This window comes from Nycticebus coucang, chromosome 10, assembly GCF_027406575.1.
Source record: "Nycticebus coucang isolate mNycCou1 chromosome 10, mNycCou1.pri, whole genome shotgun sequence".
Taxonomy (NCBI): domain Eukaryota; kingdom Metazoa; phylum Chordata; class Mammalia; order Primates; family Lorisidae; genus Nycticebus; species Nycticebus coucang.
This window is the reverse complement of record NC_069789.1, coordinates 128,423,525-128,445,468: the sequence shown is the minus strand read 5'-3', so window position 1 is coordinate 128,445,468 and position 21,944 is coordinate 128,423,525. Positions and strand designations below refer to the sequence as shown.

Sequence of the window (21,944 nt, the reverse complement as noted above, 5' to 3'; positions counted from 1 at the left end):
TTTTTTTTTTGGAGACAGAGTCTCACTCTGTGACCATGGGTGGGGTGCCATGATGTCATCATAAGCTTATAGCAACCTCAAACTCTTGGGCTCACATGATCCTCTTGCCTCAGGCTCTTGAGTAGCTGGAACTACTGGTGCGTGCTACCACACCCACCTAGGTATTTTCTTTTTTCTTTCTTTCTTTCTTTTTTTTTTTTTTTTCTTAGTAGAGTTGGGTTCTCACTCTTGCTCAGGCTGGTCTCGAACTCCTCAGGTAAAGCAATCCATCTGCCTCAGCCTCCAGAGTATTAGTTCTTTCACTTTTTAAATAGATGCCCCTGTTATTTAAAAAAAGAAAAAAGAAAACCCTAAGAACTTGAAATGGAACTAAAAACACAACAGTCATAATAACCAAGAAAAGCAAAAAAAAAAAAAAAAAATAGTTAAAATTTTTATAAGACACAATTTTATTAGACTTCATGAAAAAAAAGAGGGAAGATTGACCATGAGGTCACCTCCTCCCTCTTGACAACCACACTAAAACTGTAAGGCACTGGCTCGGTGCCTGTAGCTCAAGCAGCTAAGGCACCAACCACATACACCGAGGCTGGCGGTTCAAATCTAGCCCAGGCCCGCCAAACGACAATGACAACTATAACCAAATAATAGCCGGGCGTTGTGGCATGCACCTGTAGTCCCAGCTACTGAGGAGACTGAGGCAAGAGGATTACTTAAACCCAAGAGTTTGAGGTTGCTGTGAGCAGTGACGCCACAGCGCTCTACCCAGGGCAACAGCTTGAAACTCTGTCTCAAAAAAAAAAAAAAATGGTAAGGAACTATAAACAAACATGTAGGTGCTTGAAGATGAAGGGAACTGAACAGAAATCCCCATATGTGGATTGCCAAGTGTCAGTGAAGGTTTGAGAGACAGCCTGGATGAAGGATTTCTGATTCGGTGGAAACACGAGACAAGTCTACCCTAGCCTCTCTCTCTCTCACTGAACGCAACTCCAAAGCATGGACAGAATGGGCGGATCAGCTATTTGAGGACTCTGAACATGATACATTGGAGGAAAAGGACATAATTGAACGTACCATCAACCCTTTTTTCTTCCTTCAGTAGCCCCCAGCCTAGACACACCTTGAGCACAGGGCTCAGACAGAAAGAGCATCAGGATGTACCCCCTTGCTCAGGCTTGAGGAGCAGGAAGGGTGTCTGCTACCGCTCAGGTAAGCCGGAGCAATACTGCCCACCCCATGCCCACTGCTCCAATCCCTAACACCTGAGCTCACAGCTACTCACGGGACCTAAATCTCTCAGGGAGAGGAGCTCTTCTCTCTAATCAGAGAAAGATATCTCTGTCTCTCTTCTCTCCCCTACTGCTCCCACCTCCTGACCAGGAACGTTATTTGTGACCTCCCAGGCAAACCTCAGAGCTATACATGCCCAGCTCTAACCCTAAACCCACTAGCATAGCCTTTGTGAACAGAAGCACAGCCCAGATTCCAGGCAGACAGAGCGCATCTGGTGTGTTAACACAAGTCATGAGGACTCACAGTGGAATACTATTCAGCCTCTAGAAGGAAAGAAACCGTGTCATCTGCAGCACTGTGGCTGAGTCTGGTAAACACTACACTACGTGGAACAAGCTGGCCACAGAAAGGCAAACAGTACGTGACCTCACCTTACACGTCAACTAGGAAACTGTGGGATTCAGAGACGCACAGGGTAGGGCAGGGGTTGGGGATATGTTGGTTGGAGAGTGCCTAGTTTCAGTAAGACTGGGTGAATAAGTTCTAGAGAGCTAATGTTCAGCGTGATGGCTACTGTTAATAACGCACAGTAATCTTAAAAATTACTAAGCAGGTAGAGCTTACATGTTTTCACCACACACACAAAAACACATGTTAACTACATGAAGGATGAATGTGTTATTTAGCTGATGTGATAATTATTTCACAATGTGTGTATACATGTGCGTGTGTGTATATACACACACACACAGGATACAACCTGGTGTTTATACACACACATTGTCAGTTGTATCTCGATGAAGCTGAAAAAGACAAATCAAGTTATTTCTCTTAAAAAATAACATTTCTTAAGATGATTGTTTAGGCTCAATGCCTGTAGCCCAGCGACTAGGGTGCCAACCACATACACCGGAGCTAGGTTTGAACTCAGCCCAAGCCTGCCAAACAACAATGACAACTACAACAAAAATATAGCCACGTGTTGTGGTGGGTGCCTGTAGTCCCAGCTACTTGGGAAGCTGAGGCAAGAGAATCACTTAAGCCCAAGAGTTTGAGGTTGCTGTGAGCTGTGACGCCACAGCACTCTACCGAGGGCAACATAATGAGACTCTGTCTCAAAAAAATAAAATAAAAAATAACATCTTTTGGTGGCACCCATAGCTCACTGAGTAGGGCACTGGCCACATACACGGAGGCTGGCAGATTCAAGCCTGGCCCAGGCCTACTAAACAACAATGACAACTGCAACAAAAAAATAGCCAGGTGTTGTGGTGGGCGCCTGTAGTTCCAGCTACCCGGGAGGCTGAGGCAAGAGAATCGCTTAAGCGCAAGAGTCTGAGGTTGCTGTGAGCTGTAACACCACAGTACTCTACCGAGAGCAACAAAGTGAAACTCTGTCTCGAAAAAAAAAGGGGGGCGGCAGCGTCTGTGACTCAAAGGGGTAGGTCACCGGCCCCATATGCCAGAGGTAGCAGGTTCAAACCCAGCCCCAGCCAAAAACTGCCAAAGAAAAAGAAAAAGATGATTGTTTAAACCTGTACAAGCAATAGACATGAGCCTACAAGAATAGAAAAAATAACAACGAACTTTTGGAAGCTGGAAAGCAGGTGAAAGAATGTTTTAACAGACACGAGACTGCCACACCCTGGGAGAACTGACCCAATCTATACCATGGTGCCTTCAAAATCCCATTTATGAAAAGCCCATTCATTCCTCACAAGGTACTCCTTTTGCACATCAGTAACATTCCAGCCCTCACTTCACTCTAAAATCCTACCTCTGTGACCCAAATAATAACGATAACAAACCACTACCTATGAAATATTTGCAAAGTTTCCCCCATGCAATGACAGGCCTTTATAAAATAGATAAATTTTAGCATTTGATGGTTCTCAAATTCTTTCTTCTTCTTCAATATTATTTCCCCAATTTCCCTCTTGAGAATTTCAATTTTATCCAGTTCTAAAATTTTTCATAGCACTGGACTCCAAATAGGTAATCAGTCAGTCTTGAAGGGGGTGCACACTTCATGGACTCCACACCTACTGCTCTTTCTGAGAGCCAATTAGCTAATGCCTGTGAACAGTCAGAGATGAAGGGAGCACATCTCCACTGCCATTTTAGGCCTGGCCACCCCTTGCCAGTCGTCCTGAGTGATGGCAGGTGGCATAATCAGAGACCCATCTACCCATTTACTGCAGGGTGACCTGCCTAGATTGCATTTAGCAATCTGATTTCTAAGTAGCAATAAGCCCCATGCTGAGTAGGCAACAGATGAAAAAAAAAAAGATGCCTTCTATGGCACTTCACGATAATGGCTTTATTGCCAAAAGCCATATTAGCAGAAGATGGAAGATTCGATTTATAGAGTCTCCTGTCTGTATGTTCAGCAACAGCCTGTTTATGCCCCAGAAGAGATCAATGTCTGTGGAAAATGTATCTGAGGGAGGACCCACCGTGCTATTCTGCTCTGCCAAGGAAGAGTCTATATTCTTTTTTTTTTTCAAGCCAAAAGGGGCCAAAACTAACCACTTCAGCCTCCGAGTGACGCTTTGAGAATTACCGCCACCCCACTCATTGTGATGATCTAAAAGTCACTTAAGACAATTCAAAGCAGTGTCAGAAAAACTTCCTTCTTTTTGAGACAACAAAAGCAGATGGAAAACTGCTAAAATGGCTCAAGTATGTGGCACTTTTATAACATTTATGTGGCTCTTGAAAAAAAGTCAGCTTTAATTGACTTTTTGCTTCCCCTGTCCTAGTTCTGTCAAAACCTCTTCTGGTGTTGGGGGGACTGAACGTGGAGAACAAACCATTCAGAATATACGGTAATAACTATAATTCTAAGACAATGTGCTCTTTCTCAGGTTCTTGCTGAAAAGGCAAAAGAGAAAGACAACAGAAGGAAAATTTTTTAATAAAACCCATTTCTTAAGATGGCTTTGAAAACACAACAAACAGGAATTAAAGCGGAAATAAATTTCCCTGGTAGCCTCACAGAGCCTCCAGTTCCCTGTGTGATCTTGAGAATCCCACTCAGCCTCTCTGTCCCGTATCATCCCCACATGAGGAACAAGAAAGTTAATGTACTCCTACCTATCATACTAAATATCTGAGCCAAAGGAAGGCTTGAAGCCTTATTTACCTTCCTTGTTCTACACATGAGGTATCTTCAAAGGGATGTTGTGCAAATAAATGCAAGGACGACAGTTCTCCAAGATTTACAAGGTGTGGGTAATGGGTTTAAAAAACAAATAAGGAGGCTGGACATGGTGCCTCAGGCCTGTAATCCCAGCACCTGGGAGGCCAAGGGAGGTGGATCGCCTGAACTCAGGAGTTCAAGACCAGCCTGAGCAAGAGTGAGACTCCCATCTCTACTAAAAAACTAGCCGGGTATCTTGGCGGGCGCCTGTAGTCCCAGCTACTCTGGAGGCTGAGGCAAGAGGATTGCTCAAGCCCAAGAGTTTGAGGTTGCTGTGAGCTATAACACCACAGCACTCTACCAAGAGTGACAAAGTGAGACTCTGTCTTGAAAAAAAAAAAACAGAAAAGAAAGAAAAAAATTTTTCTCTCCTTTATGGACAAATCTGACCTTGGGTTAGCTCTGTCCTCCCAGATGTTACCAGGCTGTCTTCGGATCAGGGAAGAAGGCAAAGAGAACAGCCTGTTTAGTGAGTAGATGGAGTTAAGTATGATTGACTTGGGTCCAGGATCTGGCTAGACCTAAGAAAACTCCACAAGATGGGAGCTTAATAGAAAGTATGGGTATATATCTTAGTCACGTTATCAATACTATTTTCTCTTATTAAGACTTTTTATTATAAAATAAGCATTATTTAAAAACAAAAATCTCGTAACCACTACCAGAGTCAAGAATTAAATCTACCAGCCACCCCAAAAATCCCTCCACGTGCTCTGTCCCAATGTCAACCCCTTCCCAGTCCCCTAAAGGAAATACTATCCTTGTTTTTTATAGTAATAACTTTGCCGTGTTTTTTTGTTTGTTTGTTTGGTTGGTTTTTTTCTTTTTTTTTGGTGATTGAATCACCAAGCATGCACCCCTAACAACTATAAGTCTTGCCCTTTTTTAAAAAAAATGTGATATGGGCTGGGCACAGAGGCTCACACCTGTAATCCCAGCACTCTGGGAAGCCGACACAGGTAGATTGCCTGAGCTCAGGAGTTCAAGACCAGCCTGAGCAAGAGCCCTGTCTCTACTAAAAATAGAAAAACTAGCTGACAGCGAGGCGGGTGCCTGTAGTCCCAGCTACTTGGGAGGCTGAGGTAAAAAAAAGTGATATGTCTTTTAAGTCTCTGAATTTTAATATGTCTCTTAATTTTGCAGGGTCCCTCCATCCCACTCTTTTCACTATCATTTATCTGTTGAAAACCCTGGGGCGTTTGACCTTCAGTTGCTCACAGTCTGGTTTTGTTGACTGACATTTTTGGTATAATTCAGCCGTTTCCTCTACATTTCTTGCAAATTGGGAGCTGGACCCAGAGGCTGAATCTGACTCGGGTGCAATCCCTGTGGCAATGCCGCAGGTGGCGTGGAGTTCTTTCATCCAGAGACCAAGAGGGTTGGAAGATCGTTCTTTCTGTGATGTGAGCAGCTGTCAATGCACCAGATCTAAATCCATTAAAATGGTGATATTCTAATTCTGTCATTTCCTTTTCATTTAGTCATTGGAATAATCTTATGACATAAAGAAATATATCCCTCTTCTACCTCTTGGTGCCATTCCCTCAGGTCACCGAGGAAAGGCAGGATAAATGCTGGACTCTCTCCCCAGGTGACAGTTTGGCTTATCATTGCTCTAAGTCAGTGTTTTTCAACCTTCTTTATCTCGTGGCACACTTGAACCTGTAGTTAAACCTATGCAGCACACTTAAATTATATTGACCAAAAAAAAGGTTAAAAAAAAAGAATAGAGAGTCGAGGATGAGGGAAGAGTGGGGCCTTTGAGGGGCACATGGGCCTCCTCTCCTCTCTTCAGGGCCGCCACCCGCCTGCCTGCTCACCGCCCAGGACCTCTTCCACCATGGCCACCTCAGCAAGTTCCCACTTACACAAAGGCATCACGCAGGTGTATATGTCCCCACCTCAGGGGAGAAAGTCCAAGCCATGGATATCGGGATCGATAGTACCAGAGAAGGTCTACGCTGTATGACCCGCACCCTGGACTGCGAGCCCAAGTGTGCAGAGGAGTTATCTGAGTGGCATCTTGATGGCTCTAGTACTTTACAGTCTGAAGGCTCCAACAGTGACGTGTATGTCATGCCTGCTGCGGTGTTCCGGGACCCTTTCCGCAAGGGTGTGGAAGTGAAAACTGTGAAGTTTTCAAATATAATCGAAAGCCTGCAGAGACCAATTTGAGGCACCCCTGTAAGCGGACAATTGGCATGGTGAGCACCCAGCAACCCTGGTTTGGAAAGGAGCAGGAATACGCTCTGATGGGGACAGATGGGCACCCCTACGATTGGCCCTCCATCAACTTCCCTGGGCCCCAGGGTCCTTCTTTCTGTGGTGTGGGAGCAGACAGAGCCTATGGCAGGATATTGTGGAGGCTCACTACTGAGCCAGCTTGTATGCTGGAGTCAAGATTGCCAGGGCTAATGCCAAGGTCATGCCTGCCCAGTGGGAATTCCAAATTGGACCCTGTGAAGGAATCAGCATGGGAGATCATCTCTGGGTGGCTCGTTTCATCTTGCATCGAGTGTGTGAAGACTTTGGAGTGATAGTAACCTTTGATCCCAAGCCCATTGCTGGGAACTGGAACAGGGCAGGCTGCTGTACCACCTTCAGCACCAAGGCCACGCAGGAGGAGAATGGTCTGAAGTACATTGAGGAGGCCATCAAGAAACTAAGCAAGCAGCACTGGTACCACATTCACACCTACGATCCCAAGGGGGCCTGGACAATGTCCGGCGCCTAACTGGATTCCACAAAACCTCCAGCATCAACAACTTTTCCACTGGTGTAGCCAACCGTAGTGCCAACATCCGCATTCCCTGGACTGTTGGCCAGGAGAAGAAGGGCTACTTTGAAGACGGTCATCCCTCTGCCAACTGCAACCCCAACTCAGTGACAGAATCCCTCATCCGCACGTGTCTTCTCAACGAAACTGGCGATGAGCCCTTCCAGTACAAAAACTAAATGAACTAGACTTCCAGCCGTTGAGCTCCTTCTGATTCTCCCTCCCACTCCAAATCTTTCCCCCACTCCCAATTGCCCCAATTGTAACTCAAAAGAGCGGAATATCAAGGTCTTTTCTTTATTCCTCATGCCCAGTTAATCTTGTTTTCTTTGGCCAAGATAGAGGGGTCAAGTTCTTAATCTCTTTGCACCCACCCTCCTTTTTTTTCCCTATCACTGAAGCTTTCTAGTACACTAGTGGGCAGGGAGGGGCGTAACCACTACTTCCACTTAATGGGGTGAGCTTGTCCAGTAGGCATAGCTACCCGGGGAGAGCACATCTGCTAGAGGGGGAGGACTTCAGGTTACCTGAAAGGGGAAGACCCGGCTTACTCTGGGTTAGGAACTTCCCTTGGTGGAAAAGTCAGAAGAGGTTATAAACAACATTCTACTGTAAGTGGGAATTAGAGAGTGTAGAGGTTGGCGCTCAGGGAGGGAAACTCCCTTGGTCTCAGGCCACACTTCCCTTGCTTGGGGCTAAATGCCCTCCCCTCAGCAAAGAGCTCAGAGTAAACTGATGGATATTCCTACCTTAAAAGAAGAAAAGATTCTTATTGCTTGGTTCTCCTTTATAACAAAAAGCAGAGTAGTATTTTTATATTTAAATGTAAAAACAAAAAAAAGAATATACTTACTGTCCTTTGAATTATTTCTAAAGTAATTTAATTAATGATCTTTAAAAATTATTTGCAGCACACCTAAGATCCTCTCCAGGCACACCAGTGTGCAGTGGCACACAGGTTGAAAATCACTGCTAATCCCCCTACTGGGCATATACCCAGAAGACCAAAAATCACACCATAACAAAGATATTTGTATCAGAATATTTATTGCAGCCCTATTCATAATTGCTAAGTCATGGAAGAAGTCCAAGTGCCCATCGATCCACGAATGGATTAATAAATTGTGGTATATGTACACCATGGAATATTATGCAGCCTTAAAGAAAGATGGAGACTTTACCTCTTTCATGTTTACATGGATGGAGCTGGAACATATTCTTCTTAGTAAAGTGTCTCAAGAATGGAAGAAAAAGTACCCAATGTACTCACCCTTATTATGAAACTAATGTAGGACCTTCACATGAAAGCTATAACCCAGTTACAACCTAAGAATAGGGAGAAAAGGGAAAGGGAGGGGAGGGAGGGGAGGGAGGGGGGAGGAGGGGGATTAATGGGATTACACCTGCGGTGCATCTTACAAGGGTATATGTGAATCCTAGTGAATGTGGAATGTAAAAGTCTTAGCAAAATAACTAAGAAAATGCTACAAAAGCTATGTTAACTAATGTGATGAAAATGTGTCAAACGATCTATGAACCAAGTGTATGGTGCCCCACGATCATACTAATGTACACAGCTATGGTTTAATAAAAATAAATAAATTAAAAAAAAAAAAAAGAAAATCACTGCTGTTGGTCATCACTGGTCCTGGGGTCAGGAAGCTCATGCCTGGCTCTGCACGTCAAATGACAAGAGCCCACGCTGACCAGCTGCTCACGGCACACTAGACACTGCTCTACAACCTGGTGCATTTTAATTCATTTAATACTCCCCATCATCCAAATAAGGTTGGTACTGTCACAGTTCCATCATCCAGGTGAGAAAACTGGTAAGTTTAACAATATTTTTTTTCTTGGAGACAGAGTCTCACTTTATCACCCTCGGCAGAGTGCCGTGGTGTCACAGCTCACAGCAACCTCCAGCTCCTGGGTTTAGGCGATTCTCTTGCCTCAGCCTCCCAAGTAGCTGGGACTACAGGCGCCCGCCACAATGCCCGGCTATTTTTTTGTTGCAGTTTGTCAGGGGCTGGATTTGAACCCACCACCCTTGGTATATGGGGCCGGCGCCCTACTCACTGAGCTACAGGCGCCGCCCAACAATATTTTTTTTAAAGAAACTTACTTAGGTCCCTCAGGTAGGAAGTGATGGCTTTATTTCCAGCATTTAAAATGCGTTCTGGACCAGGCCTGTAATCCCAGCACTCTGGGGGGCCAAACCCGGGTGGATTGCTTGAGCTTAGGAGTTTGAGACCAGCCTGAGCAAGAGCAGACCCTATCTCTTCTAAAAAGTTTTTCCCCTAGAAAAACTAGCCGGTGTTATGGTGGGCACCTGGAGTCCCAGCTACTGAGGAGGCTGAGGCAGAGGATCCCTTGAGCCCAGGAGTTTGAGGTTGCTGTGAGCTATGATGCCACAGCACTCTACCCAGGGCAACAGAGTGAGACTCCGCCCCAAAAGATAAAATAACGTAAAATGGTTTGGGGCCATTTGTACTCAAAGAGCTGAATGACACAACTGCCCTAACACTCTGTGCTCTGTCTTTGTGGCTGTGTTGGTTCTGCCCTAAATTTCCTATGGTTTCTAAAATCCTCATTTCCACAAGAGACCCAGACGCCTTTCTGAGAAAGTCAAACCTTAAAAGCATAACTGGGTTTCGACTCTGCACCCGTAGCTCAGTGAGTAGGATGCCGGCCACATACACCAAAGGGGGTGGGTTTGAGCCCGACCCAGGCCTGCTAACAACAACAACTGCAATCAAAAAACAGCTGGGCATTGTGGCAGGCACTTGTAGTCCCAGCTACTTGGGAGGCGGAGGCAGGAGAATCCCTTGAGGCCAGGAGTTTGAGGTTGCTGTGAGCTATGATGCTACAGCACTCTACCGAGGGCAACAGGAAAAAAAAAAACAAAAACACAACTGTGTTTTTTGCTAATTTGATCAAGTGCCTGTCCTACAGCCCCCTCCAAAGCAGGGCTCCTCCCAAGTGAGGGGGGCTGACGGTTGCTCCAGAATGCTCCCTGAACTCAGCGCATGGTGCTCTCACCGCTGAGCTCTCAGAGCTTGGGAAGAGGCTGAAAAGCCCCCAAATGAGAACGCCAGCAGAGTTCAGGGAGGGAGAAAGGACAGAGCTGGGTGGGAGGGCTTTCTAGATGGCATTTAGACAGATGGAAACTGGAGACGGCATCTCCCGCTGGGAGACCGATTCACCACCGCTATTTCTATTCTGATTCCAGGCGTGGTGGGTGCCTTTGGGTTGAGGGGGAGTGTAGAGACTGCCACTAGCTCTTGAAAAAGAAAAAAAAATCCTTAACAACAGTTTAGACCAGAAACAGGCCAAGTACAGTTATTTTATTATTATTATTATTTATTTATTTATTTGCTAATGTAGCTTTTCTTGAATGGCCCCGCCCATGCATTTGCAGCCTTCTGTGACTGAGCAACAGAAACTTCAGGAGGCCAGTGTTGGGCTCCAAGCTCCTGCCCTGGGCCCCAACAGGCCACACCAAACTGAAGTCACTCAGTGCTAAGTGCCACTTAATCAAACCTAAACTTTAACAAGGGTACATGTGAAACTTAGTGAATGCAGAATATGATTGTCTTAACACAATAACTAAGAAAATGCCAGGAATGCTATGTTAACCAGTGTGATGAAAATGTGTCGAACTGTTTATAAAACCAGTGCATGGTGCCCCATGAGCGCATTAATGTACACAGCTATGATCTAATACTAATAAAATAATAATAATAATAAAATTTTAAAAGAAAACCTAAACTTTAAGGAAGTATAAAAATCTCCAAACAGACCAGTTGTTCCCCATAACAGGAGATTTGCAGCAACCAATCAGCCTGCTGAGCAGGTGGGATGAGGATGTCTGCCCTGCGCTGACCTTGGTGAGGAGACGCCGGAAGCCAGCCAGGGCGGGGTGTCAGCCAGTCCTCCTTTCTGTCCTAGACCGCTTCCGTGTCCCTGCCCCAGCCACCTTACAAAAAGCAACGGTTCCGTTCCACTGTGTCTGACACAGCACCTTTCTATTTTGAGGTGGGGATGATGCCCAGTTCATGAGTCACTAGTAAAAGTTTGGCTTTTTTTAAATTTCCGATTAATATGAGGGGACAGACAATTAGGTTACAAGGTGTGTGTGTGTGTTAGGTGAGGTCACTAATGTAGTTGTACCCCTCCCACAGGTGGTGTGCCATGTACCCTCCCATCGTGCCAGTAAGGGAGACCATGCCAACCCCCTCCCTCCTCCTCCCCTCCCTCCACCCTCCCTCCTTCTCTCCCCACTACTCCCCTCCCCTTCCTCTCACTCCCTTCCCCTCCCTCTATCCCTCCCCCTCCCCCAACTCCCTCTCCCTTCTCTCCCACCCTTCCTCCTCCCTCACCCCTATTTCCTCCCTCTTCTCTCCCTCCCTAATCCCCTCTCTGTCTCCCTCCTCCCGCCCCACCCTCCCTTCTCTTCCTCCTCCTCTTCCCTTTTTACCCCCTTCCCCCAACTTGAGTTAAATGGAGTTTTTCTCTTATGTGGGCAAGTATTAGTTCATCTACTGGCCTCATATTAGCATTGAGTACGTCAGATACTTGCTTTTCCCTTCTTGTTACTAAAGAGAATGCGCTCCAACTCTATCCAGGTTAATACAAAAGATGGAAGGTCTCCACCTTTTTTATGAGTAAATCATACTTGATGGTTGAAATTTGGCTTTCTGACACTGCTTTCCCACTTCAACAGCAGAGCTAGGTGAGGGACCATTTGACCACAAAGTCTAAAATAATAGATATCAACCCTCCAAAAGGAAAGCAAACAAAGCCAATTGGCTGGCACTATGGGTGTAAAGTACTAAACGCTTATGTCTAAAATTGAAAAGAAATTCAAGGTACCCCAGTTAATTGCATTTTCAGAAAAGGTGACAAGGAAGATAACCTGAAAAAAGCTGACATGACAGATTCGAATACAACTACTTCCCATATTCCAAAGACCCTCAAGCAGACTCTAATCTGCGCAGACTCTACACTTAGAGGACTGAGACTCTGAAGGGATTGGGGATTTCAGTGACCAAACTCTCTCATTCATTCATAAAAGCATTCAAAGGTCATCCACATGCTGTTTGTTAAGCATATGTTCAATAAAACATACATGATCTGTAAATGGGAGATAATTTTAAGTGAATATTCAGTTAAAAAATAGGTTTTACAGGGAGAAAAAATAACCAAATTTAAATGCCTTAAAGCCAAAGCCATCTTACCAAAAATGTCACTAGGCAAGACAACTCTCCCTTTCCAAAAGTGGTGACTCAAGGAGAACGTGGGTGTCTACATATGCTTAGATATTTATAGGAACGAGGGAAATGACATGAGGGACACACAGGTCGGAGGCACGGTGGGAAAAGCCTGCATTAGAAGACACAGGCTCTGGTGGCGCCTGTGGCTCAGTGCATAGGACGCCAGCCCCATAGACCAGGAGTGGTGGGTTCAAACCCGGCCCCTGCCAAACTGCAACAAAAAATAGCCGGGCATTGTGGCGGGCGCCTGTAGTCTCAGCTACTCGGGAGACTAAGGCAAGAGAATCGCCTAAGCCCAAGAGCTGGAGGTTGCTGTGAGCTGTGATGCCACAGCACTCTACCTAGGGCGACAAAGTAAGACTCTGTCTCTAAAAAAAAAAAAAAAAAAGAAGACGACACAGGCTCTTGTCACAACTCTGCCAACAACAAGCCATGTGTCCATGATGGAACATTCCAGGAAGGGACACTGTTAGATGATCTCTGAGTGTTACCTAAGAAATAGGGAGCAGCCACCTGTCCTATTAGCCTGATGCAGAGACAGGGATTAGGCCCAACGAGCTTTACTGTCGGAGGGCCCACAGTTCTGGAGAACAGCAGGAGTGGCCTCTCAATTCTGTTCTGCCTCAGTTACAATTCTAACAGTTTTTGGAGTGGGAATACAAGGTAACAAACCTAGAAAATTTTAACTTTATCTGATAGGACATAACATCAAAGTAGTCTTCACTCTGACATGGCAAAATGTATAAACAACAGAAAGGTTAATTTTCACTTAACAAAATATCTAAGGGAATCATTAAAGAAAAGATCTTATGAATCTGCATGAAGATTCTTAATGAATCTTCTTAATGAATCTTCATTAAAGAAAGGATAATAAACAGGGGCGCAGAAAGAACACTGTTTATTTCCCAATTTCACTACTTATCATCAAAGTAACCTTACACTACTGATATCACAACGCCTTTTGTCTCTGTGTGACTACCTCCCCCAAAGTCTTTGAGACAAACACCCTCACAATCATGGAGAAAACTTAACTAGATAATCAGGGAAGGTGTGTAGGGGAGGCCGAACAGATGAGGTCAGCTGTGCTGCTTCAGCCTCTTGGATTCCAACCCTGCAGGCCACTCTTCTGGCTTCTGAAGGCTTTTCCATTTTGAGATTCATGAAAATTAACCAAACATTAGAATGTATTTAGATCAAGGGAAGTTGATTAATTTAATGAACATAAATAAAATCCTTCCCAGTTTTCTGATATCTTTTTTTTTTTTGAGACAGAGTCTCACTATGTCACCCTTGGTAGAGTGCCGTGGCATCACAGTTCACAGCAACCTCAAACTCTTGGGCTTAGGCGATTTCTCTTGCCTCAGCCTCCCAAATAGTTGGGACTATAGGCACCTGCCACAACGCCCAGCTATTTCTTGTTGCAGTTGTAATTGTTTAGCAGGACCGGGGCCAGGCTCAAACCTGCCAGCCTCGGTGTATGTGGCTGGAGCCCTACTCACTGAGCTATGGGTGCCAAGCCTCTTCTTTTTTTTTTTTAATTGAGACAGAATCTCACTATGTCACCTTCAGTAGAGTGCAATAGTGTCATAGCTCACAGCAACCTCAAACTCTTGGGCTTACGCGATTCTCTTGTCTCAGCCTCCTCAGTAGCTGGGACTACAGGTGCCCGCTACAACGCCCGGCTATTTTTTGCTTGCTTGTTTTTTTGTTTAGCAGGCCTAGGCTAAACCCACCAGCAGCCGGTGTGCTAACCACTAAGTTATGGGTGCCCGGCCTGGTGTCTTTCATTTACAGTATTTCAATAGACTTTCTATACTTGAAATAATAAATTTCACATAAGACCTACTATTATCTAGACTTCCAAGAACCTTAATGCATTAAACCTCACAGATCAGACAGAAAACTGTAGAAGAATGAGCAAGGAATAAACACAGAAGTCCCCTGGGAAGAGTAACGCCGTTAAGAGACAGCCTGTGGCCTTGGGCAGCTGTGTGATTACCCACTGACGGTGCTCACTTTAAGAGTGAGGCCCAGAAACAAGGGGACCCCACGTCAACACTCCCTTCCTAGTGCTCAGCAGCAGCAGTAATGAAGGCTGCCCTCCGGGGAAAATTAGAATGAGATTTGGGAAATGGCACCAGCCAAGCACATAATAAAAGAATAGGAAACATGTTAGAGAAAAGCTCAATGTTACCAAAAGAGCGAAGATAATAAAGGGGGGCGCGGAAAGAACACTGTTTATATCCCAACTTTTCTCCTAACAGAGGAAAACACTCAGGATGCACAGACCCAAAAAGTAATATCAACTCAAACACCGTATTTAAACAACTACATGCCCACAGTAAAGGAAAACACAAGTATATTCTAATGACGTGAAGATTCTAGTGACAGGAGGGGAGAGAAGGGAACAGGGAAAGGGGAGGAGGGAGGGTGACCGGCAAGGTCTCACCTAATGTGCAGGAGGTGAGGGTGTTCAGCTCGCCCCCGGGGAAAAGTAAAAACTGCAACTTGAACTTGACCTTAGAAATGAAAACAATGTAACCTGAGCATTTGTACTCTCATATTAATCTGAAATTTAAAAAAACACCAGGGGCCAGGGATGTGGTATGAGGAAGGCACGGAAAGCTGGGGAGCACCTTGGCAAGTGGCTACAAGCAAGGCCAGGAATCAGACCCAGGGATTGTCAGGGAGAGTAGCCTGGAGCCCAGAGATCCGGAGAGGCTGTGGGAGGCCACCTGGGGAGAAGGGGAGGTCAGGACCAGGCCTTGAGGAAGGAGGAGTCTGCCCAGGGTCTGAGGGAAGACAAATGCAGGCAAGGGGCTGACGGTGGCACCGGGGAGAGCGCGCCCAACTGAGCTGAAGCCTGCAGGAAGAGCCAGTGAGGCCTGCACATCAGCTGCCAGGAGTAATGACCAGGCTGTCACTTGTGCCCAGAGCAAGAGCTGTTCTCATGTAGCACTGGCCTAGGAAAAGGGCCAGGAAAGAGCAGAGCAGTCCGTGGCAGGGAGGACCCAGTTAGGGAACAACCGTGGCGGAGGCAGCTTAACTAGGAGGACATGAGCATCACTCAGAAAGCAACGTCCGAGGAAGTCAGTGGGACCCAGTGATGATCGGGCCACAGCTCAGAGAAGGGAAAAGGCTGAAGGGATCACAGGGCCACTCACTGGACAGTTGTAAGTGTGCAAACTGAAGTCCTCCAAGCTTATTGCAAGACTCAGCGTGCACAGAGAGACCAGGAAGCAGATGGGACAAGTGCTGGGTGAACCAGGCCCTCCATCTTCACCTCCCAGGATTACAAAATCCCATCCCTCTGCTGGTGCAGAAGGGGACAGCCGCCCAGGAGTGCAGAGGCAGGGTGAGGGGCTGGGCCTCTAACTGGCCCTGTGACAGCTTTTCATGAAGTTTTCCTATTTTTAGGCCCACCTTCAACTTCCTATTCCTAAGCCTTGGGGGGACTTTTTTTCCCCAAATAAATTAGGATTCTCCTTGGCATTTCCCCTGGTCGTGGAGCACATGGCTTTCTTTCTTCCGTCTGCTCAGTAGCTCACCTCATCCATGTGCCTTCTAGCCTACAAAGTTGTTGCTAACTTCCTCTGTCTTGTTCTGTTCATCCTAATAGATTTTTCTCTTAAAAAAAAAATCTCTTGAGGGTCGGCACCCATGGCTCAAGGAGTAGGGCTCTGGCCCCATATACTGGGGGTGGTGGGTTCAAGCCCGGCCCCAGCCAAAACTGCAAAAAAAGAAAAAAAATATCTTGGGGCTCAGCACCTGTAGCTCAGCTATGTGGGTGCCAACCACTACAACCAAAAAAAATAGCCAGGGATTGTGGCAGGCACCTGTAGACCCAGCTATTTGGGAGGCTGAGGCAAGAGAATCACTTAAGCCCAAGAGATTGAGGTTTCTATGCGCTGTGACGCCACGGCACTCTACCAAGCGCAACATAGTGAGCCTCTGTCTAAAAAAAAAAACTCTTATTCTTCTTTTGGTAGGGTTCGAAGAGAGAACAAAAGTAAACGTGTTGAATCCACCATCTTCACCCTAACTTACTTCGACAACTGTAAAAAAGCAATACTACATTTATTCCACACATAAAAATATGTGCTCTCTTTGATGTGTGATCAAGATAACCCAGCCTCGGCCAGGTGCGGTGGCTCACACCTGTATTCCTAGCACTCTGGGTGGCCAAGACAGGCGGATCACCTGAGCTCAGGAGTTCGAGACCAGCCTGAGTAAGAACAAGACCCACCTGTACTAAAAATAGAAAAACTAGCCAGGTGTTGTGGTGGGTACCTGTAGTCCCAGATACTCAGGAGGCTGAGGCAGGAGGATCTCTTAAGCCCAAGAGTTTGACATTGCTGTGAGCTGTGATGACTGTGCAGCACTCTACCCAGGGTGACAGAGTAAGATTCGGTCTCAAAAAAAAAAAAAAAAAAGATACCCCAGCCTCCTGCCTCAGGGCAGGCTAATGGAGTTGGGGGGGAGGTGTCCGTACAGGGATATGTTTGCCTCCTGGCCAGACTCCCCAAGACTAGGTCTCTCAGTGAAAACACCACCCCGTAGTAGAGAAGGAAGTTACCAAACTGTTCTATAAGCATCATGGCAGGTGGATTCTTCATCTGCTTAAGTCAAAATTTGTTTTAAAACCCTTATGAAATCCAAATGAATGATTTAAGAAGGTGGTTTCATAAGAAAATGCAATTTCTTCACAATTAAGTAAAATGCCATCTAGTAAATCCTTCCTAAAGCTTTGATTGCTAGGAGTGGTTCAGATCCTTCCCCATTACACTCAGAAACCAGAAGTGTAACAAGAGAGATAACAACAGAATTGAAGGACTTCAGAGGTGGAGGAAACCTCAGCGACCAGCCAGTTCCAATCAGGAAAGCGACCACCTGGGGGCTTTGTAGAAACGCGCATGTTGGGACCATGGCCAGGCCTCCAGGCCCGACTCACCAAGGACAAGGTTATCAAACTGCCCAGATGGGTCTGCCAGGTACCCGGCACCCCCAGAGAAACCATCTCACGCCCCTCCTTGTGCATGAAAATTGGCTCCAAAACAACTTGCACAATTCACCAGACAGGCCTGGAGAAAGAGGCACTGAATAGCAGGCTGGTAACAGGTTCTGGTTCTTTTTTGTGTGTGTGTTTTTTTTTGGCCGGGGCTGGGTTTGAACCCGCCACCTCTGGCATATGGGACCGGCGCCCTACTCGTTGAGCCACAGGCGCCACCCAGATTCTGGTTCTTTTTACATCATACTTTAGCCTTCATATCTGCTATGGCCTGATAATGACAGTGACATTCATTGAGCACTTACAATCTGCCCGGCACTGTTACCACTTCACAGGCCATTATTTCGTTTTTAATCCTTGCAACAGTGTTATCAGGTAAGATCTTTAAATATCTCCATCTCACAAATGAAGAAGAAAGCACAGAGAGGGTAAGTAACGTGCTCAAGGCCACACAGCCAATAAGTGGTGGTGCTCAATATGGCTCAGAACGCGGGCTCCTCCCCAGTGGCTATGTCCCAACTGCCCGTCAGGTGCTCTGCTGCCAGGAATCACGCTTGTGATGAGGCGGAGAGAGAGGAGCGCACATTGGGAGACAGGTGGGTAGTGTCCCCAGGGTGCTATCAGAGCACAGGGGGATGTTCTCATTCCAGAGGCTGTGGCCGTGAGCTAGGTCTTGAATCACAGGAAGTGGAGCTGCCCTCTTATACAGAAAACTTCTTTACCCCACTCAGTTTCAGACTCCCCACACTGGGCTGGTGTCCCACACAAATGCTTTGTACACCCCAATGCTCTGACGTCCCCAGTGGGGCCAACGACCCACCAGGAGGCCTTCTTAGCCCACTCTGCCTCCAGTGTGCTGTGTCAGACCATCACACCTCACCCAGGCCAGTTCTGACACCCTCCTCAGCTGCTCCAGGGAGCTGAGGCTTCCCTGGTGTTCTATGTGGGTGTGTACCTTGCTGGGTCCTACCTGATGGCTTTTATCTTATTTATTTATTTGAGACAGAGTCTCAAGGTGTAACCCTTGGTAGAGTGCCGTGGCATCACAGCTCACAGCAACCTCGAATTCTTGTGCTTAAGCAATTCTCTTGCCTCAGCCTCTCAAGTAGCTGAGACTACAGGCACCTGCCACAACACCCGGCTATTTTGTTTGTTTGTTTGTTTGTTTAGCAGGCCCAGGCCAGGTTCAAACCCACCAGCCCTAGAGTATGTGGCTGGCACCCTGACCATTGAGCTACGGGCACCCAGTCAACTACCTGATGGCTTTTAAAAGGATTTTTTTTAGGAAGGGAAAGTTAAGGAAGAGATGTGGGACAAAAAGGAACAAGGAAGAGGAAATGCCTATTCTCTCATAAACCAGGTGTAATCAGACTTCTGTCCCACTGGTCCACGGAAACTAACCCATCAATGTAGCAGTGACCTCCACAATGGCCAATTCCCAGGACTCACTCAAGAGTGAGTGTTCCCAGGCCTGGCATCATGCTCGCACCTGGAATCCCAGCACTCTGGGAGGCTGAGCCGGGGAGATCACCTGAACTCAGGAGTTTGAGACCAGCCTGAGCAAGAGCGAGACATTATCTCTACTGAAATAGAAAAACTAGCCGGGCCTTGTGGTGGGCCCCTGTAGTCCCAGCTCCTCAGGAGTCTGAGGCAAGAGAATCCTTGAGTCCAGGAATCAAGGTTGCTGTGAGCTATGATGATGCCAGGGCACTCTACCTAAGTGACGACTGAGACTCTGTCTCAAAAAAAAGAAAGAGTGGGTGCTGCCTCCATCTTGATATGCCTTCCTCACTTGGTTTGAGTATTCACATTGTCCTGGTTTCTTCCCGCCTCGTGGAAATGCGTGGGTAAACAAGCCACCTGCTCCTGAACCTCGGCACTGAAATCCTGAAGTGTGTACTACATTCCTGAATTAAAGGCTACAAGAGAGGCACGGCCATGACATGCCCACCGCAGAAGTATAACAGAGCAGTTAGCCCCGCACACCACAGGAATAAAGTTAAGGAGATAATTATTCATCGTGAAGCAAGCAGCTTCACTGGAGGTCAGAGTTAAAATAGTCTAAACACCACGTTGGTTCCCAGTTTTAATTGATTTTCCTTAATATGTTCATCATCCTTTGGAAACCTGCACAAGTGAGTGTTGATTCATATCACTGAAATTGTAAAAGGGGCTTTTCTGTTTATAATGCTTTTCTAGTTGTTTAAAAAAAATTAACACTTCTAAAATATGTTTAAAATCTTCTTTGCCGAGGCCCGAGTTAGGTTTGGCCAACAGAACAAGAACACAGCTCCTGGGAATGAGGGCGAAATGGCTTGTTAAATGAACGAAGGCAGAGGCTGAAATACAAACATTTTGTGAAGTGTTCATATTTTATCAGCCAAAGAAAGCTACAGCAAATCATCACACGTCTAAAAAATGTGGAGAAAACCGGGAGCTGCTCGTTTTATATCAAGTCGACCTTCTGTTACTTTTATGACCTGATCTGAAATAACCTGGCAGGCTCAGCCTCACCCCCCAGCTCCATGTCAGCAAAGGGACCCATTCTGTCCGTCAAAGATGCAAATGCCTGGCAGCCATTCACCAGCAGGGGGCACTGCGCCAGGTCTTTCTGCAGGTGAGACCCCCCCTCAAAAGCTGAAGATTGAGAAACATGCATTTTCAGCAGACTAAAAAATCTGTGTCACTGTCTCAGATTAATACGTTGCCACACAATTGATAGGGAATCTCCATGTGTGCCCCAGTAACAATATCCACTGTAGGCCAGATGTGGTGGCTCACGCTTGTAATCAGTCAAAAAGTCTGAAGTTGAATCATGAGGAAGTTGAGGATCCTCTGAATATAAAACCAAACAAACAGAGGCCGGGTGCAGTGGCTTACACCTTACCATCCCAGCACTCTGGGAGGCCGAAGCAGGTGGATCACTTGAGCTCAGGAGTTTGAGACCAGCCTGGGCAAGAGCGAGACCCCATCTCTACTAAAAATAGAAAAACTAGCCAGGTGTTGTGGAGGGCACCTGTAGTCCCAGCTACTCAGGAGGATAAGCCAAGAGGATGGCTTGAGCCCAGGAGTTTGAGGTTCCTGTGAGTTATGATGACACCATGGCACTCTACCCAGGATGACAGAGCAAGACTCTGTCTCAAAAAACAACAAAGAGAAGGGCCTCTGCCTTCAGTCTGGGATCCCTTCTCCCATTCTTCCAGAGCATGACTCCAAACGTGCCCGTCATGCAGCAGAGCCAGCCACACATGGCACAGGGAGAAACCCAAAAGAACACATCTCTTTCCAGGAACTGGAGAAAGACAAATCTTCAGAATCAAAACTTCAAAACACTTTGGTAAGGGCTTTTTACATAGCTGTGATCTATTTTAGGAATAAACACTTTGTCAAGAGAATGCTATCCAGTGAAAGAAGCTGATAGAAAGGGCAGAAATGCTCCTGAGATAAGGACCATAAAAGGACTTATGTGAAAGTTTTTAAAGAGAAATGACATTACCTTTTCCCCACCAGCGGGATCCATGCTGTAAGGCTTGTGATGCTCTCCCAGTCACCTGAGCACGGGCATACAGCAGAGGAAGTTGAAAAACAAACAACAATATTCTTTCAAAAACTGGTTAGACTACTGATAACTTAGGTGTATTTAGTGAACCTGCTGCTTTTTATATTTCCTGTTTAGGAGCTAATATAAACCACTGCATAAAATTGAAATTCTCTTTGAAGGGAAAAAAGGAAAATAATTTTCTTTCACATTTGAGCAACTAGTATGTTCTCTTCCCCCAGGGTGACCTCAAGGGACAGAGGTTTCCCACAATCTGTCCAAGGGGCCATTCTAGGTACTGACAGGCTTGCATGCCATGATCTGGGGGGACCTCACAAAAGCAATAGGCTTGGCTCGGCGCCTGTGGCTCAAGCGGCTAAGGCGCCAGCCACATACACCTGAGCTGGCGGGTTTGAATCCAGCCCAGGCCCGCCAAATAACAATGACGGCTGCAACCAAAAAATAGCCGGGCGTTGTGGTGGGCGCCTGTGGTTGCAGCTACTTGGAGGGTGGAGGCAGGAGAATCACTTGAGCTGAGGAGTTGGAGGTTGCTGTGAGCTATGATGCCACAGCACTCTACCCAGGGTGACAGCTTGAGGCTCTGTCTCAAAAAAAAAAAGAAGCAACAGGCTTGGACAGTCCTGTTCACACCTGTCTTTGATCTCAGGTGAATGCAAGCAGGGAATACTTCTCTGACCTATCTTTTCAAGCAGGTAATCCCATGGGACTTTGGGGTCCATCATCAATAGCCAAGGCCCTGAGCTCTTTCCTGTTCCTGTTAAACTCTCATCATATCCCACGTAAGCCAGTCGGGAATTTAAGGCATCACAATTAGCACTGATCTAACATATGCCCTATGTCAAGCCCTGGAGTGACCAAAGGGGACACAAAACTAAATGAAGAGCTCAGTC

General features: G+C 46.3%; 1 pseudogene; it reads left to right on the top strand.

Moving 5' to 3' along the window:
• The first annotated feature begins 6,278 nt into the window (after positions 1–6,278).
• On the top strand, positions 6,279–7,393 carry LOC128597057 (glutamine synthetase-like; annotated as a pseudogene).
• Positions 7,394–21,944: the final 14,551 nt, after the last annotated feature.